We start from the raw sequence: 15,731 nt of genomic DNA on the forward strand, positions 1-15,731 counted from the left end.
TATTATTATTATTATTATTATTATTATTATTATTATTATTATTATTATTATTTCCAAATGCATCTGAGGAAGTGAACTTAGGGATGGGAGCCTAAAGGGACAGGACTGAACAGGAAGGTATAATAATAAATAATAATAAATAATAATAAAATTTTTATTTATATGCCGCCCTTCCTCCGATCAGGGCGGCTCACAACATTCCCCATAAACAGAAAGGATTATCAAGTTTTTAGCCCTGATGTTGACTTTTAAAAAATCTGTAAAGGGCATGATACTATTGAGACTTTGCTACCCCTATAGTCCTGATCTGAATCAAGGGGCCTGATCCAAGCTATTTGCAATAGTCTACGTTTGAGTAAGTGATGGAGAACCATGGTTTATACCTATCTTCATTCTCTAACTGACATTAACACACACACACACACACACACACACTCTTTCTCTCTAGCATACCACAGGTAAATATATTAATATCTGCATTCTGTCTCCCAAATGGTTTTACTGTCCCCATAACCAGAATGTATTACAAGAAGCATTTATTTTGGTTAGGAATGAAATGTTAAAATCACTACCCAACCTTTGTTTTGTTTGCTTATTTGTTTTATATTAAGGAGAGCTGGAGATATTGAGAATGGTGGTAGTATTATATATTTTGCCATTCTTTTAAATGACTTATTGGGTCAATTTGCCATATCTTGTCTTCATGTTGTCAGTTTTCCTTTGCACTTTGTGTGGTAGGAAGCTGTGTACACTGGTTGGTTTGTTTCCTTTTTTCCCCCTTACCAGAGTTGTGATTATTATTTTTAATTTCCTTGCATAGAAAGGGATCAATTTAGTTTTGAATTGCTTCCAGTTTCCATGGTTTTAGATGCATCATTTCTAAGACAGCACATCATTCTGATTTTTCTATGCTGGATTCTTCTTGTACAATGAAACCTTTGAAAGATCATTTAATTTGTCTAATACTTTTTAGTGACTGTTTATGAATACTCTTTCTATTTCTGTCTCTCCCTCCACCATCACTCTTCTATATTTAAATTCTTTGTGGTTTTGTTTAAAGATGTAGATTCTTCTCTTCCCTCTAGTTTTTTTTTAATGCAACAACCAACAAAGGGGCACTGTTGCACCAATGCAGCAATGGTACACTAATAGTATTCCCCCCATTCTTAAGTTGCATGTGTAATAATAGTTAGGTAGGATTCATTCAAATGAAACAGTGGACCTGCTGTTCATGGCTGCATTAGCATTTCTCCTGCATACAAACACAAACAACAACAAACAATTCCCAAAAATTATTTTTCTTTGTACGTCTCAATAATTCTATTAAAATATATTTAAGAATACAATACAGTTTATTTTTAATCGAAATATATTATTTGAAGAACAAGTCTGTGTGATGAAGCTCATAGTTCTTACCACAGTGTTCTATGTTCCACTTCAATGGCTGTAATATTTAAAAGCAGATCAGTCCTGTTACCCTCTGGAACAGTCCTTGAGTCTCTGCTGACAGCCTTCTGAATGAAAGCAGATTATTGAACATGCACTGTTTGCTCTTACTGAGGAGAGAAAACAGGAACCCTTTAGTCCAAAAACCCAGAGTTCAGTAGTGAAAAGTCAGAAAACCTTTATCTGTCTTCTTGTTGCTGAGTAACCAAGTTGTTTCCAACTTATGACGACCCTAAGATGATGTATGACAAGGTATTCTTGGCAAGATCTCTTTAGAGGGAGTTCGCCTTATTCTCCCTCTGAGAGACAATACCACACTAGACTGTTATAATGCTATGCTTCCACTTTTACTGCTCTGGCTGCATCCTGTGGCATTCTGGGGTTTGCAGTTTAGTGAACTCTAAGATCTCTCTGGCTGAGAATTCTAAATTCCCTTCCCTAAATTGAAAATCCCAGGATTCTACAGGAGGCAGCTGTGGCAGTAAAAGTGGAAGAATGGCATTATAACAGTCTAGTGCGGTATTGTCAATTCTTGTCCAAAGCCACCCATTGGATTTCCATGGCTGATCAGTGCTCCAAACCCTGGTCTCCAGAGGCAATGTCCAGCGCTCAAACTGCTACACCAAACTGCTCATAAAGTCTGTCTGAGGTTCCTCCAAAATGGTGAGATCACTGTATATAAAGAAATGCCTTGAAGGTGCCAGTGATCTGAATCTAAACAAGAAATGTAAGCCTATCCCCTTAGTTTAAGAGAAGATGGCATGCAGGTTATAAAGGATTTTGTGTATTTTAATAGGGAAGCCAATGTGGTGCAGTGGTTTGAGTATTGGACTGAGATTCTGGAGAGCAGGGTTTAACCACCATCATGGCCATGGAAATCCACTGCGTGACCCTGGACAAGTCACAGCCCCTCAGCCTCAGTGGAAGGTAATGGCAAATCTCCTCTGAACAAATCTTGCCAAGAAAACCCCATGATAGGTTTGCTTTAGTGTTGTCATAAGCAGGAATGACTTGGAGGCACACAGCAGCAACAAAGTACTTTAATAGTACTTTAATAGTAATCTTCTGCTATTGCTTTTGTGATATGATCCCTTCTGCTGAGCTTCTCATTACTAAGAGTGTGCAGATATATATTATTTTGCCCATGCAGTTAATGAAACTACTGCTGACAGTCATGTTTGCTTGTTGTAAAATTCAGGCATAATTAGATGGAAACACAGTTCTGTACTGTGATATATACTGTTTCATAATATTTACTTTAAAAGTATTTTACAGAACAGACAAGAATAGTAATGGATGATGAACTTTATTATAGATAGAACCGACTTTGAAATATTTGCTAAGCATTTTTCCTGGCTTCAAAATGTATATGATTGCAGTCTCCAGGTTTTCCAGATTTAAGTTCATTTAATCTTATCTCAGACTCAGTTGCGATTTAAAGACAAAGATGGAAATTTGTACACGTTTTTGTACACAAGTGTATGCATTATTTTTGCCAACATGCATAGCACCCCCCCCCCCTCAAAGCACATTGTTGGAAAAGAGAAATGCAAGTAAAGCATTTCAGTTTGTGTGTTGGTTTGGGAAGTGCAAACCAGATGAATGTCTCCCACTTCTCTCGTTTTAAGGTGGCATTTGAAAGGAGATGAGATTGGGAACAGTGCCTTGACTGTATTGCTAACTTCAGTACTAGTGAAACTATTGAGTGAGTCTATTACAATGACATAAAAGATTTAAGTGTAATGTAGTAATTTGGGTTCTTATTACTTGGTTCCATATGCTATTTTATTTTGTAAACTTTAGTACTGTATTTCGTTTCTGAAATTTTCTCTGTCTTTAATAGACTGGAGATAAAACTGATTAGTTGCCTTAGTGAATCTATTATTTCCTTCAGCATGCTCCTTTTAAATATTGGCTCATCTGTTTGCTGTGTCCCTCTCTGTGTGTGTATTGCAATCTTTTCATAATATGCTTTCAACGTCCTGCAAAACAGAACAGTGACATAGAAATGTGTGGGGACAACAGGAGGATGTTTTAGTATGAGTCACTTTGTAGCCTCAAATGGGGAAAGTATTTTTGTTTTGTTTAAAACAGCGATTGAAATTTTCCACTCACTTAAATTCTATAATGGATCCTTAGCTGGGACATATTACACATGCAGTTGCCTGATAATTCACTCATCATTTTTGCAAAGAAGCTTAGTTTAGTTATATTATTTAATTAGAAGAAACATCACTCCAGTGAAAGAAGTAACGCACTGTGATCATGCTATAAACAAATGGAGAGTAATGACTTTCCAAAGAGGAATGCAAAGAAAATCTAATAGAATGAGGAAGGGAGGGGTTGACTGATGGGGGTTGCACAAAACTGCCTATCCTCATCCTTTTGAGCAGAGAACTCTTGAGGTGAATGAATATAAAATCACAGCAATAAGTGTCTAGGGAGGCCACAGCAGGAGGTGCATTCTTTTCTGAGGAGATCTTTGATTCTAAATGTTAATATATTTAAACTAGTCATAAACTAAACTGTTTCAGAAGCCAGTGGTAATGACACAATTTTGCTGATTAACATTCACGTCTTTCATTTATAAATATATCAACAAGCAAAAATCTCAGTGCTTAGGTGGTATAATCGAATTTAGCTTTAACACAACAGTGTTAATGACATGCTTATCTGCATAATAAATGAACGATGCAAATGTATAAAATGCACTAGAGTTATAGTCTGAAAGCTGGGGGAACTCAAGGTAGTAACACTTCTACGGCCTGCATTTTAAAACACATTTAGCCTGGAGAAAAGAAGGTTAAGAGGTGATATGATAGCCCTGTTTAAATATTTGAAGGGATGTCATAATGAGGAAGGAGCAAGCTTGTTTTCTGCTGCTCCAGAGACTAGGACCCAGAACAATAGATGCAAGCTGCAGGAAAAGAGATTCCACCTCGACATTAGGAAGAACTTCCTGACAGTAAGGGCTGTTCGGCAGTGGAACAAAGTCCCTTGGAGTGTAGTGGAGTCTCCTTTTTTGGAGGTCTTTAAGCAGAGGCTGGATGACCATCAGTCAGGGATGCTTTGATTTGGATTTCCTGCATGGCAGGGGGTTGGACTGGATGGCCCTTGTGGTCTCTTCTAACTCTACAATTCTATGATTCTATATTTGTTTATTTATATAATGTTTTTGTTATTAACCTTTCTACCAATCAAGGCTCCACAAAACAATATGCATGAAAGTACAAAAAAGCATTGTTTGAAAGCTGATTTTAAACATTTCAAAGTGATTTTTTTCTTTTCGCTTTTTGTTTGTTTGTTTAGCAAAGTAAGTAAATACGTTTATTTGTGTAGCATATGCCATTACAAAAAGAAAGCAATCCGTCAAAACAAATATGACATCAATACATTGTAAAAATCCATAAAAGCATAAAAAATTAAAATAAAACATCAAACGCATCAAATACATTATAAAACAATACATTGCAAAGGCTAGGTGGAACAAAAGATAAGTTTGCATTTTGGAAGCTCAACAAGATTTGAGGTTTCCCTGGGAGGTAATACAAGGCTGAGGTATGATGAGGAATCTGCACTTCGGATAAGAGCCTACTGTTAGAACAGAATATTGATAAACAGAATGTTTCCCAATTAGCATAGGGATAAGGCAAGACTGCTTTCTATCACTCTATTTGTTCACTTGTACACAGAAAATATCATACAAGAGCAGCTTTAGACTCAGCAGAAGGAGGAGTGAAGATGGGGGGGGGGAGGAACATGAACAATTTAAGATGACATCATATTTTACTGTTAATCACCCATGAGACAATCTCAACCCGTAGTGATCCTGTGGATGAGACATTGTCAATACTCTCCATCCACCACTGCTCTGCTTATTTCCTGCAAATTCATACCTGTAACCTTTTTAACAGAGTCCATCCATCTTTCATGCAGCCTTCCTCTCTTTCTACTTCTATCCACCTTTGCTAGCATTATTGCTTTTTCCAGTGGTCATGATGTGACCAAAGTAGGACAGCACCACAATTCAGAAAGGACATTGAGAAACTGGAGCGTCTGGAAACCATGTCCTATGAGGAACGCCTTAGGGAGCTGGGGATGTTTAGCCTGGAGAAGAGAAGGTTAAGAGGTGATATGATAGACCTGTTTCAATATTTGAAGGGATGTCATATTGAGGAGGGAGCAAGCTTGTTTTCTGCTGCTCCAGAGACTAGGACCAGGAACTGTGGATGCAAGCTCCAGGAAAAGAGATTCCACCTCAATATTAGGAGGAACATGACGGGGTTGGACTGGATGGCCCTTGTGATCTATAATTCTTTATTTTATTAATTTGCTATTTAGGATGTTGTGGGGGAGGGAGGCTTGATAAAGGACCTGGTTTCTGCTGCATGTTGGGGTATCCTGCTATTGGGGTTGGGGGGTTTTTCATTATCAATACTCTTTAAATTGTGTTTACCTGCCTTTTAAGTTGCCTAAGCAGGGCCCATTGGGGAGCTGGCTTATGTGAGCTGTGGTTCTTGTGAGCCTTTAATTACTCTTGCATCAGTTCCAATGGCCTTATAGAGTGCTGCAGGACTCCAGAGCCATCTCATCCCCTCTTTGGTCAGTGAGATCAATTTGGGGTGCTAGATTGTTAGGCACTTTTGGTAGCCTCTTGGACTAGCCTACTATAGTCAATTCATACAATCCAGCCGGCTTTAATAAACTTCTGTTAGGAGTGAGTGATCCATGACTTTTAATTAGAGGTTTTCATAGAATCATAGAGTTGGAAGAGACCACAAGGGCCTCCAGTCCAATTCCTGCCATGCAGGAACTCACAATCAAAGCATCTCCAACAGATGGCCATCCAGCCTCTGTTTAAAGATCTCCAAGGCTAGTTAGCTTCAATTTACAGAATTGGCAGTATTGTTTAATCTCTGTGGTTTAGTGCCTAATTAAAACAGTTTTGGAGGGGAGCTTTAAGTTGATTGTTTAGTTTGGCTAATTAAAATTGATCTATCAGTATTGTATCATAAGGCTAATAATTGCTTGAGGTAAAAGAGGTTTATACACTCAGATTGATCTAACAATAGCAGCAACAACAACAGTAATTTTGTTCTTCTGGCAGGCTTATCCTACCGACCTCTTATAGGAGATCTTTAAGATAAAATGCTTCACTTCTGGTTATGATGTATGTTGTCTAGATGTTCTAGATGTTTATATTCTAATGATTGTAACTGGGAATAGCGGTTTGAGACTGGACTAGGACATTTTAAAAGTTATGGCTCCTAAGAAGGCAAGGGTACCCTGAAAGGTAAAGGTCCAGCTACAAAGCCCTTTCCCAAATATTCCTCTCCTGTGGCTTTGTCTTCCTCAGACAAGGAGGAGGCTGATATGACACAGTTAATGTTAGCCAGATTACAAGGCCTGGAAAAAGGCAAGCAATCTATTTGTTTTATTTGTTTTATTTATATACCGCTATTCCAAAGATCATAGCGGTGAACAGCAAGTAAGCTAATTTGCCCCCAACAGTCTGGGTACTCATTTTAGCGACCTCGGAAGGATGCAAGCCTGAGTCGAGCTTGGGCCCTTTTGCTGGTCTTGAACTCGCAACCTTGTGGTTTTGAGTGAATGGCTGCAGTACAGGCATTTAACCACTGCGCCACCAGGGCTCCTAATAAGCCAAAGTAGGGTAAGGGATCAAAAGGATAATTAAATCAACTATCACTAAAAATATTTTGGGCATCTTGTTGCTTTAGAACAGGATTTGACATAGGATGTTGATGCAGATATGTCAACCCATCAGGATGAAGGATCAGTTACAATCTCAAGCAAGTGAGGGATGAGCAGAGTTGGAGGCTCTGCTTGGCAGAAGCCGTGGACTCACCTCCTCCCTCACCCCACCCCCAAGCAGGATGGCATTTCTGGAGGCTGCGGCAAGGACTAGGCACCTTCCCCCTGACACCCCGCCCCCCAGGGCCAGTGAGGCCACCCCAGGCTTGCTCTGGACAGCATGCATCAGTGAAAGATGGCAAGAAACCCCCAGTAACTCTTCCCTTGCACCCCCAGCATAGGGCTGCAGAAAGCCTAGCGCCCCCCCCACTGCCTGCATGCACATGGTGCTCAGCATGTCCACCCCCTCCCACCCAAGAGCTGTGACCATACACTGATAAGTCCGTAATCCACGGCCCTCCTCCGCTGCCTCCACAACATACCTGCGATGCTCCTTGTCTCTCCTCGGGGCCTGAGGCCACAGTGTGCCCACACCAACCCCTCAGGCTCCACCCCGCACTTCACCCCTGGCCCCTCCTTACCCCTCCAGCCCCGGAGCCCCCCAGGGAGGAGGACAAGTGTCAAGGCCCAAAGTAAAGCATTCTGAGCCACGCATCTTCCTCATGCTCTGGGTGGCCCAGCAAGCCCTGCCTCCAGTCTCACAAGACTGGCCAATCTTGCAAGACTGGAAAGGGAATTATGAGTGATCCCAGGGATTTCCTCTTACAGCAGTGGTTCCCAACCTGTGGGTCGGGACCCCTTTGGGGGTCAAATGACCCTTTCATGGGGGTCACCTAAGACCATTGGAAAGCACCTATTTAATTAAAGTTATGAAGTAGCAACGAAAATAATTTCATGGGTTTGGGTCACCACAACATGTGGAACTGTATTAAAGGGTTGCGGCATTAGGAAGATTGGGAACCACTGTCTTACAGTATTGAGTGCTACCACCAGAGCCAGCCTCTCATTTGTGACCAACACAACAGGGAACCCATCCTCGTGGCATCAGGATGAGTCCTTGTTTTCACTTCTGCCAGTAGGTTACATTGTGCGTGATGCTGTTATATTCATTGCTGTGCTTGAAAGTGGTCTTGCTTGACCACAAAACAAATTCTTTATTCTGAAACGTCCCCCCATCCATATATTTACATATCCAGAGGATATGATTTGTAAAACATAATGAACTGTAGTGTGTTCCCAAACCTTGGTGACAAGAAGCAGCTAGCTATGTACATTTTGTTTTCTCTATAAACTCACCACAGTTCTGTTTCCCAATAGAGATTCTGTTATCAGCAGTCTTCTTGATTGCCAAAGTCTCTACTCTTCAGTGTGGTTCTATTCTCAAGATTTTATTTGTGGTCCAAAGAGAAAGCTGGTGACAATCACCATAAAAAGCCAATTTCTTTGAAGAATAAAATCATGTTTGCAATCTTATTTGTTTCTGTTTTTTTCTCTTCAATTCAGCAAGTGAAACTTAAAATATTCTTCAAACATGCCCTTGATGTTTGTTATTTATATTCTGGCTCACTCTTTTTGTATTTTCAAAAGGCTGAAGAGGAAGTAAATGTTTCTTTCCTTGAAGTGTAACAGCAGAGGTGGGTGCTAATTTAGATAGAGTTCACGAGGAAGCAATATAATGCTTCTAGCATTACAGTAAATAGAAAACTGCTCTACATCTTGGTTAATGCAGTGCTGGCATTAAATAGATTGAACAGTTTGTTGTGAAGAAACCCAAGCCACTTTAAAGAGGTTTGCTGCTCAATTGGCAATCATTGTACAGCCAGTGTGTACTGATTTAGCATCTGATAGACAGTAAGAATCCATAATTTTGAATAACTGTGAAATGCTGCTAAGACACTGTTTTTTCTCATAGGTTCATTTCCCTCCCGGGAAGCCAAAGAAAGAAAGAAAAAAAGATCAGAAATGTTGGAAGGTACCAGAAAATGTTATTAGGGAAAATGTAATGCATTTGTATTACTACTCCAAAGTACAGTGTTGATATACTTAGCAGCATTTGCTCCTTGCAGTATAGAGGCACTATTTATGAGACCCGTACTTTGGCTAACTTAGCCCAAAATAAATAGAGCCTTAGTTTCTTCAATACAAGAAAAACTGAATAAATAAAAGGGACTATACTGATATAGTGCACAGCAATAAATGCTTTGAATGCAAGAGATCCATGATCCAGTTCTTGGCATATCTACTAAGGACTGGGGAAAAGGCACGATCAATTAGCACAGAAAGCAGTGACAGCTGGTGACTTCTATGGCGGTGAATCCACTGTACTCTGAAGGAGTTATCCAAACTATGAAGCAGTTATCCATAGTGATGAACTTATTGGGGAAGAGGGTTCAGTCTCTTGGATACATCTGTTACAGTTCAGATTAAAATTTGCCATGGATTTTCCAAACTTAGGACCCTCCAAACCTAGGACCCTTTTGGAGCAACACCAAACCCATTTGGATGAAATAGGAAGATCATTTCTGGCTCAGAAAAGGAAAGCACTATGGTCTGTATCCTGTTAGTGACATATGGGCATGTAACTCTTATTACTCAGGGAGCACAAAGCACTCTGTCCCAAACCTCTTTGCAGGACCTGTGAAACTACTGTCTAAAATCTCCTCCCAGAAGTTGCCAATCACTGTCTCTCTCTTGCTTGCTTTGTGACTGTGCACTGCTACAGTCATTAAATGACCATAGGAGAGAAAGGAAGGAGGTGACCAAGCTGCAGGGACTGCTTTTCATCCCCACTGTGGATTGCTAGAGATAAAAAGAATAATAATAACTTCCTTCATCTTCCTTCTTTAACTAAAGAACTGCAGCAAAGATGGAAGGTAGTCAAACAAATTGCAAGGATTTCTTTTCCTCTGTTGGGCTCCAGGGTTTGTGGACCACATGATTCCCAACCATGTTCTAAGCCTTAGAATCTAATGGAGTCATTGGAGAACAAGAGCTAGCTCAGTGACAACCATATTCCATATACATAGATATAGGGTTAGGAGAAAAAATATTTCTGTTCTTCTTTAGAATTAGAATTTGACAAAATTTGCAAATTTCATAATAATAATAATAATAATAATAATAATTTATATGCTGTTTTTACCCCAAAATTGGGACTCTAAGCAGCTTACAATTTAACAGAATATCATAAAAGTAAGCATTAAAATAGAATTAAACTAATGAAGTATTAAAACATTTGAATTCAAAAAGTACTTTTTGAGATCATGCATGAATGTGGTTGTGCCATGTGTTGCAAAAAGAAATATCACATACTTTCTTTCTGTTCTAGACTGGGAGAAAATTAGCAAAAAATCAAAACAAAACAAAATCAAACAAATTTCATTTATAATGAATGGAACACATATGAGACATATATATATGTCAATATATATATATATAAATTTTTATATTTTATATATTGATATATAATAAACAGAGAGAGAGAGAGAGATCTCCCCCCCCACTTCATTTTGTATTTGAAGAAGAAACAAAGCAAAATGTTTTAAATACAAAAAAAAAAGTAACTCTATTTCATCTTTATGAAATTATATGTTTTATCTGTTCTTCAGGAAAATCAAAGAATGGATTTGGTTGTTGCCTTATGTTCGTCTATCAATATAAAAATTGGTGAATGAAGTTTCTTCAAAAGTCCTCTGATGTGCCTTTTTTCCTGGATGAGATGACTAGAGTGGTGTCTATAGTTGGCGAAATGTTTGACAAGCTCTCCTTTGCTTTAGTGAACCTAAAGCATTTTGTGCACTGAATAGTCTGGTAACTTCAAAAATTGAGAACCTAAGGAATTTCTTTCTTTTAAAAAAAAGAGACCACTCAAGGGGCTTTCTCCTTATTCTCCTGACCTGCAATGGCAGGAAGAAACTGTGAATATTTCAAAAGACGTCACAAGTCTTCATGCACTCACCTGAACATCAGCAGGTTATGGTTACAAGAGACATTATTTGCAAAGATGTGTTTTAGAAGCTTTTACATTAAAGGTGTGTATGATATGGCACAGAGAGTGTAGGGGTTTAATACTAAAGATGTGAGTTCAAAGCTCTCTCTTAGAACCAAAGTAGGTGTTAGGCTGATGAGCGCTTGGATCTTTTCACATGTTTGCCCTACTCCATGGGGCAAAACAGAGTGGACAGTTAGATCATACAGTAAGCAGTGCTGTGCTGAACTGTTCTTTTCCTGTTCTGTAGTCTTACTCCACTTCTTTTCCTATTCCTGCACTATGCCTTGGTCCATTGCAGAGAACACATAATAGGAGGGCTTCACAACAGACACAGAAAAAATAGAAAGAATATAAAGTGACAATATAATGAACTATATCACAAGAAGGTACCAAAGGAATAAAACCACAACTCTAACATATATGCAATGGTTGTATATTTATATGTAGTAACCACACTGCAGTAATACTGTAAAACACAGAATACATAATACAAAGTTCTATATTGAACTATCCCAGACTATATCCTCTGGTCCCGGCAACTGAAGTCCCCTCTTTCTTTTGTATCTTTCATGATTTTAAATTGAATCCTCATTTTTTCCCCCTTCCCATATGAACTAAGATATTTCATTATACCATAATTTAAAGACCCTTTTTGGGATTAGTATTGGGGTCATTTGATATAAAAATAAAATTTTCTGGAGAATTATCTTAATTTTGGCGATTCTGCCTAACAGCGAAAGTTTTAGTCTCTTCCATTTCGCCAGTTCTTTTTTTGTTTTGCCCCATACTTTTTTTCGTTTTTGTCATAGATATTTATATTTTTATTGATTAAGTTGATCCCTAAATATTTCACTGTTTTTGGGTCTTAATTCCTAATTTTATAGTTATCTCTGTCTCCTCTGCTGTTGAAAGATTTTTCTGTTAAGATCGCTGATTTTTCTTTCTTTATTTTGCATCCTGAAATGTTGCCAAATTCTTCTATAATTAGCATCAATTTTTCTGTACTTTTAATTGGTTCATCCAAAATTATAGCCAGATCATCCGCAAAGGCTCTAATTTTATAGCTTTGCTTTTTAATTTTAATCCTTCTATTTCTTTGCCTTCTTTCATTCTTTTGATTAAGATTTTATTACTAATATTTATTACTAATACTAACAGCAGAGGAGACAGAGGACATCCTTGTCTCGTGCCTCTTTTTATTGGAAAACTCTTTGTCTTCATCCCATTTATGTATATCTCAGCTGATTGGTTCCTGTAAATTTCTTTTATCCATGTATTAAATTTAGTGCCAAATTTCATTTTGTCAATTAATTCAAAAATTAGTGTCCAGTTTATTGAATCAAATGCCTTCTCAAGGTCTACAAATACTAGTCCTAATTTCTTATCACAGTGATTTTCATAGTATTCCAGTATATTTAAAATAGTTCTCAAATTCTCTCTCATCTGTCTTTTAAGGAAGAATCCCCCTTTTTAGTTATTTGTAATGATGTTAGTTTCATGAATTAGTTAGTTAATGATGTTGTATCTTTGTTTAGTTAGGTGTATGTGTATATTATATATTGTGTAGTAGATATTTATATCAATAATTAAAAAAAAACAAAAGAAAAGAAAAGAAACAGCTACGCTGGTAGCTCCACCCTGTCAGGAAAAAACATAATCACCCAACTTTAAAATCTCATTCAGGCAAAATGGCCATCCAGGCAATCCAAACATGGCAGGGGTCTGTTTTGTTTTGTGCACCTGAGTGTGTGTTGAGGGTGTGTGTGTGTGTTTATGTGTCTGAGGGGGGATGTTCCTCACCGGCTCCCTTGCTTGCCTCCAAGCTCCCCTGCAGACACATAGGCACGTTACAGACTGCCCAAAACGAGCGGTCTCGCGCCGCTGCCGGTTGCTGCATCCGGGAACCACAGCAGCCAAACTGTGCGGTTCCCAGACGCAGCAAGAAAGAAGTGCTGAAATGGCGCTTCTTTCTGCGGCCCGGAAGTGGCATCGCGAGGCACTAGTCGTGCACTCATGACGTCGCTTCCTCTGTGCGACGTGTGGACACAAAGAGTCCACAACGTCAAAATGGCGGCACCCATGTGGACGAGTGCTGGCATTTGTTACAGACTCAGTCTGTAATAGGGTTAAGGGGCGTCCAGAAGGGACGCCCCTTCTCAACCCTACTACGCCCCTTCTTAACCCTAGTACGCCCCTTCGGCGCATCTGTAACGCGCCATACACACACCCTCAACACACTCCTCCTGCCATGATGACTGATATTTATTTTTGAAGCAGCACGAACTAATGGGGATGACAATCATGCCCAAAAAAATCCTGCTTACACTGGAGTAAGGAAATAGTAGTGGGAACAAGGACCTTTTGGGATTGATTTCCAACACAGAGCAAGGAATTGATTTAAACTTCAAGTGGGAATGAGCCCACAATTTCTTTTCCTCCATTTTACAATTCATCACCAAAACTGCCAGCTCATACTTGATATTAAATGTTATCTTCAAAGGATTTTGTTTGTACCTTTCAGCATTGCTTTGGGGTTCCTCTGCTTCTTTTTGTTTTCATATGAATAGTCAGTCATCTAATCAGACCCATGGACTACTTTGTGCTGTCATGTTTCCTTGAAGGTACATGGTCTTCTTTGTGGATTTTATTTTGCTGTATTTTCAAAACTGAGAGAATAAAGGATAGATAAAATGTCAGATTGTGAAGTTAAAAGATGAAGGAAATGAGGAACAGTGTAAACAATGCCTGTTGAAGAAAGAGTAAAGATTTTTTTTTAAAGTATTTTGCTTTTATTGTGTTGAGTGTCAGTTTTCTTTACCAAAAGGACTGGTATAGTACAAGTTTAATAATTAGCAGGCAATGATGATTCATCTTCGTTTATACATTTATTAGCCAGGCCATAAAAATTATGGAATGATCATCCATGGTTGCATGTTTAAAGAATAATATCTATCCCACCCACCTCCTCATACGTTATCTTACTGCTCTTCTACAACATTTCCTTATTGGTCTAGGCCAAAAGCATTCAAAGTACACCATTGCATATTTTGTTGGACTGCAGTTCCCAGCATTCGACATCACTGGCCATAATAGGTAGATTGATGGGAGTGGGCCCCACTTTGCTCAGTCCAGTCCTAGTCTCTATGCTTTCCTTCTTTCACCGATTTCTCCATGAAGTATTGAAAGGGACAAGAGTTTTGGCTTTCGTATCAAACACACACATATTTACATATTTACATATTGTATGGACAATATCTACAATATCTGTGAAAAGCATTTTGATTCCAACTTCTAAACCAGCATTTTATTCCAGCCTAGTCAGGCTGGTCCTCGTTTGTGGGAAAAGGGAAATTTCTCCTTCCCAGCATTGATTTGTTAGAGTTAGCACCTCTAACTTCCAGTTTACTGCTGTGTTCACTCTCAACGCTCTATTTACAGTACAGCAGAGAGGGGATAATATTTCCAGCAACATGAAAATGTCTTTAGGCTCATCTCTTTGCATAAATACAGTAAGCTGAACATTAAAGCTGGGAGTGAACTGAACTGAACTGACAAACCCTAAGCACCTGAAATTTAGGACTGCATTTATGGATTGCATCAACAGTATATCAACATAAAAATGTCCAAAACTGTAAGACACACATGAACAGATGTTTATGTGTCTTTGGGAACTTTTTGCTTATACACTGACTTTTTCTGCATTAACTAGCACTGGCCAAAGCAGAAGAGAGTGAATGTCAACTTGAGGTTTACTGAACAGTGAAAAGGGAGGTTTAAAAGGAAAACACTGAATCAGGGAAAAGAAAATTCCTAACTAAAGCCAAATTGTTCTTGTATTGGATTCTGGAAGAGATTTGGCTGTAATGTTGTTTGATTTACATTGATCTGCCTACTTATTAAAAATATTTGTAAAGTGTTTTTCTGCTAACTAGTCTCCAAATCTACATATATTAAAATAGATCTGACATTAAACTTCCTTTAAACAGCACGAGGCAGTTATAAAATCAAGAAGTTAACAGGTATGACCAGCAACTGGAAATTCAGCATAGATGGAATCAGCCTCGCTTCTCTTGGAAAGGAAATCTACAGTCAGAGGGCTGTTACAGCTCTTCAAGTGGTGTGACATACAGGGGAAAATGAACAACATACACAGTTGTTTCAATTTCAGGCTAAATTATACAAGGGCATGGAGATAACACAAGAAACCTACCTTTTGGACAGCTTATCTTTTGGACAGCTGCACATTTTCATTATTTGATGATAAGGTAGGATTTGAAGCAATTAAGGAAAATGGCATCAGATTGGTGTTTTAGGATGAAATTCCAAATGTGAGGAAAGGAAAGAAAGGATCTGACTTTTTGTGACGTGTACAGTTCAGGTTACTAAAAGTAATTTATTAACAACTAAACAGAAGTATAGATTTCTCCCTTACAGAAAAATGCCCACTAGATGGATCCTTTTATGGGTTTGGACTCATAATATCTTGCTGTTAGGTGTAGTTAATGTTCAATGCTTTTTCCTCTGTCCGCTAATCAGGGACATGGGACAAATATTCCCCTCGTCCCTTGCTGCCACCACTTAT

At 38.6% G+C, this 15,731-nt stretch overlaps 1 long non-coding RNA gene across 5 annotated transcripts in view; it reads right to left on the reverse strand.

Moving 5' to 3' along the window:
- The window catches only part of LOC121937200, a 35,423-nt gene extending 19,943 nt beyond the window's left edge, over positions 1–15,480 (reverse strand). For 2 of the 5 annotated variants that reach the window (XR_006105085.1, XR_006105086.1), the window contains exons 1-2: positions 15,360–15,480; positions 13,664–13,815 (exon numbers count right to left, since the gene is read on the reverse strand). This is a non-coding gene — a long non-coding RNA (uncharacterized LOC121937200). Of the gene's footprint in view, positions 1–283; positions 1,557–5,502; positions 5,554–10,626; positions 11,055–13,663; positions 13,816–15,359 lie in introns of those variants that run through there. The other 3 variants (XR_006105087.1, XR_006105088.1, XR_006105089.1) reach the window with 3 other exon arrangements.
- Between the last annotated feature and the right edge of the window lie 251 nt (positions 15,481–15,731).

Source organism: Sceloporus undulatus, chromosome 7 (genome assembly GCF_019175285.1).
Source record: "Sceloporus undulatus isolate JIND9_A2432 ecotype Alabama chromosome 7, SceUnd_v1.1, whole genome shotgun sequence".
Classification (NCBI taxonomy): Eukaryota; Metazoa; Chordata; class Lepidosauria; order Squamata; family Phrynosomatidae; genus Sceloporus; species Sceloporus undulatus.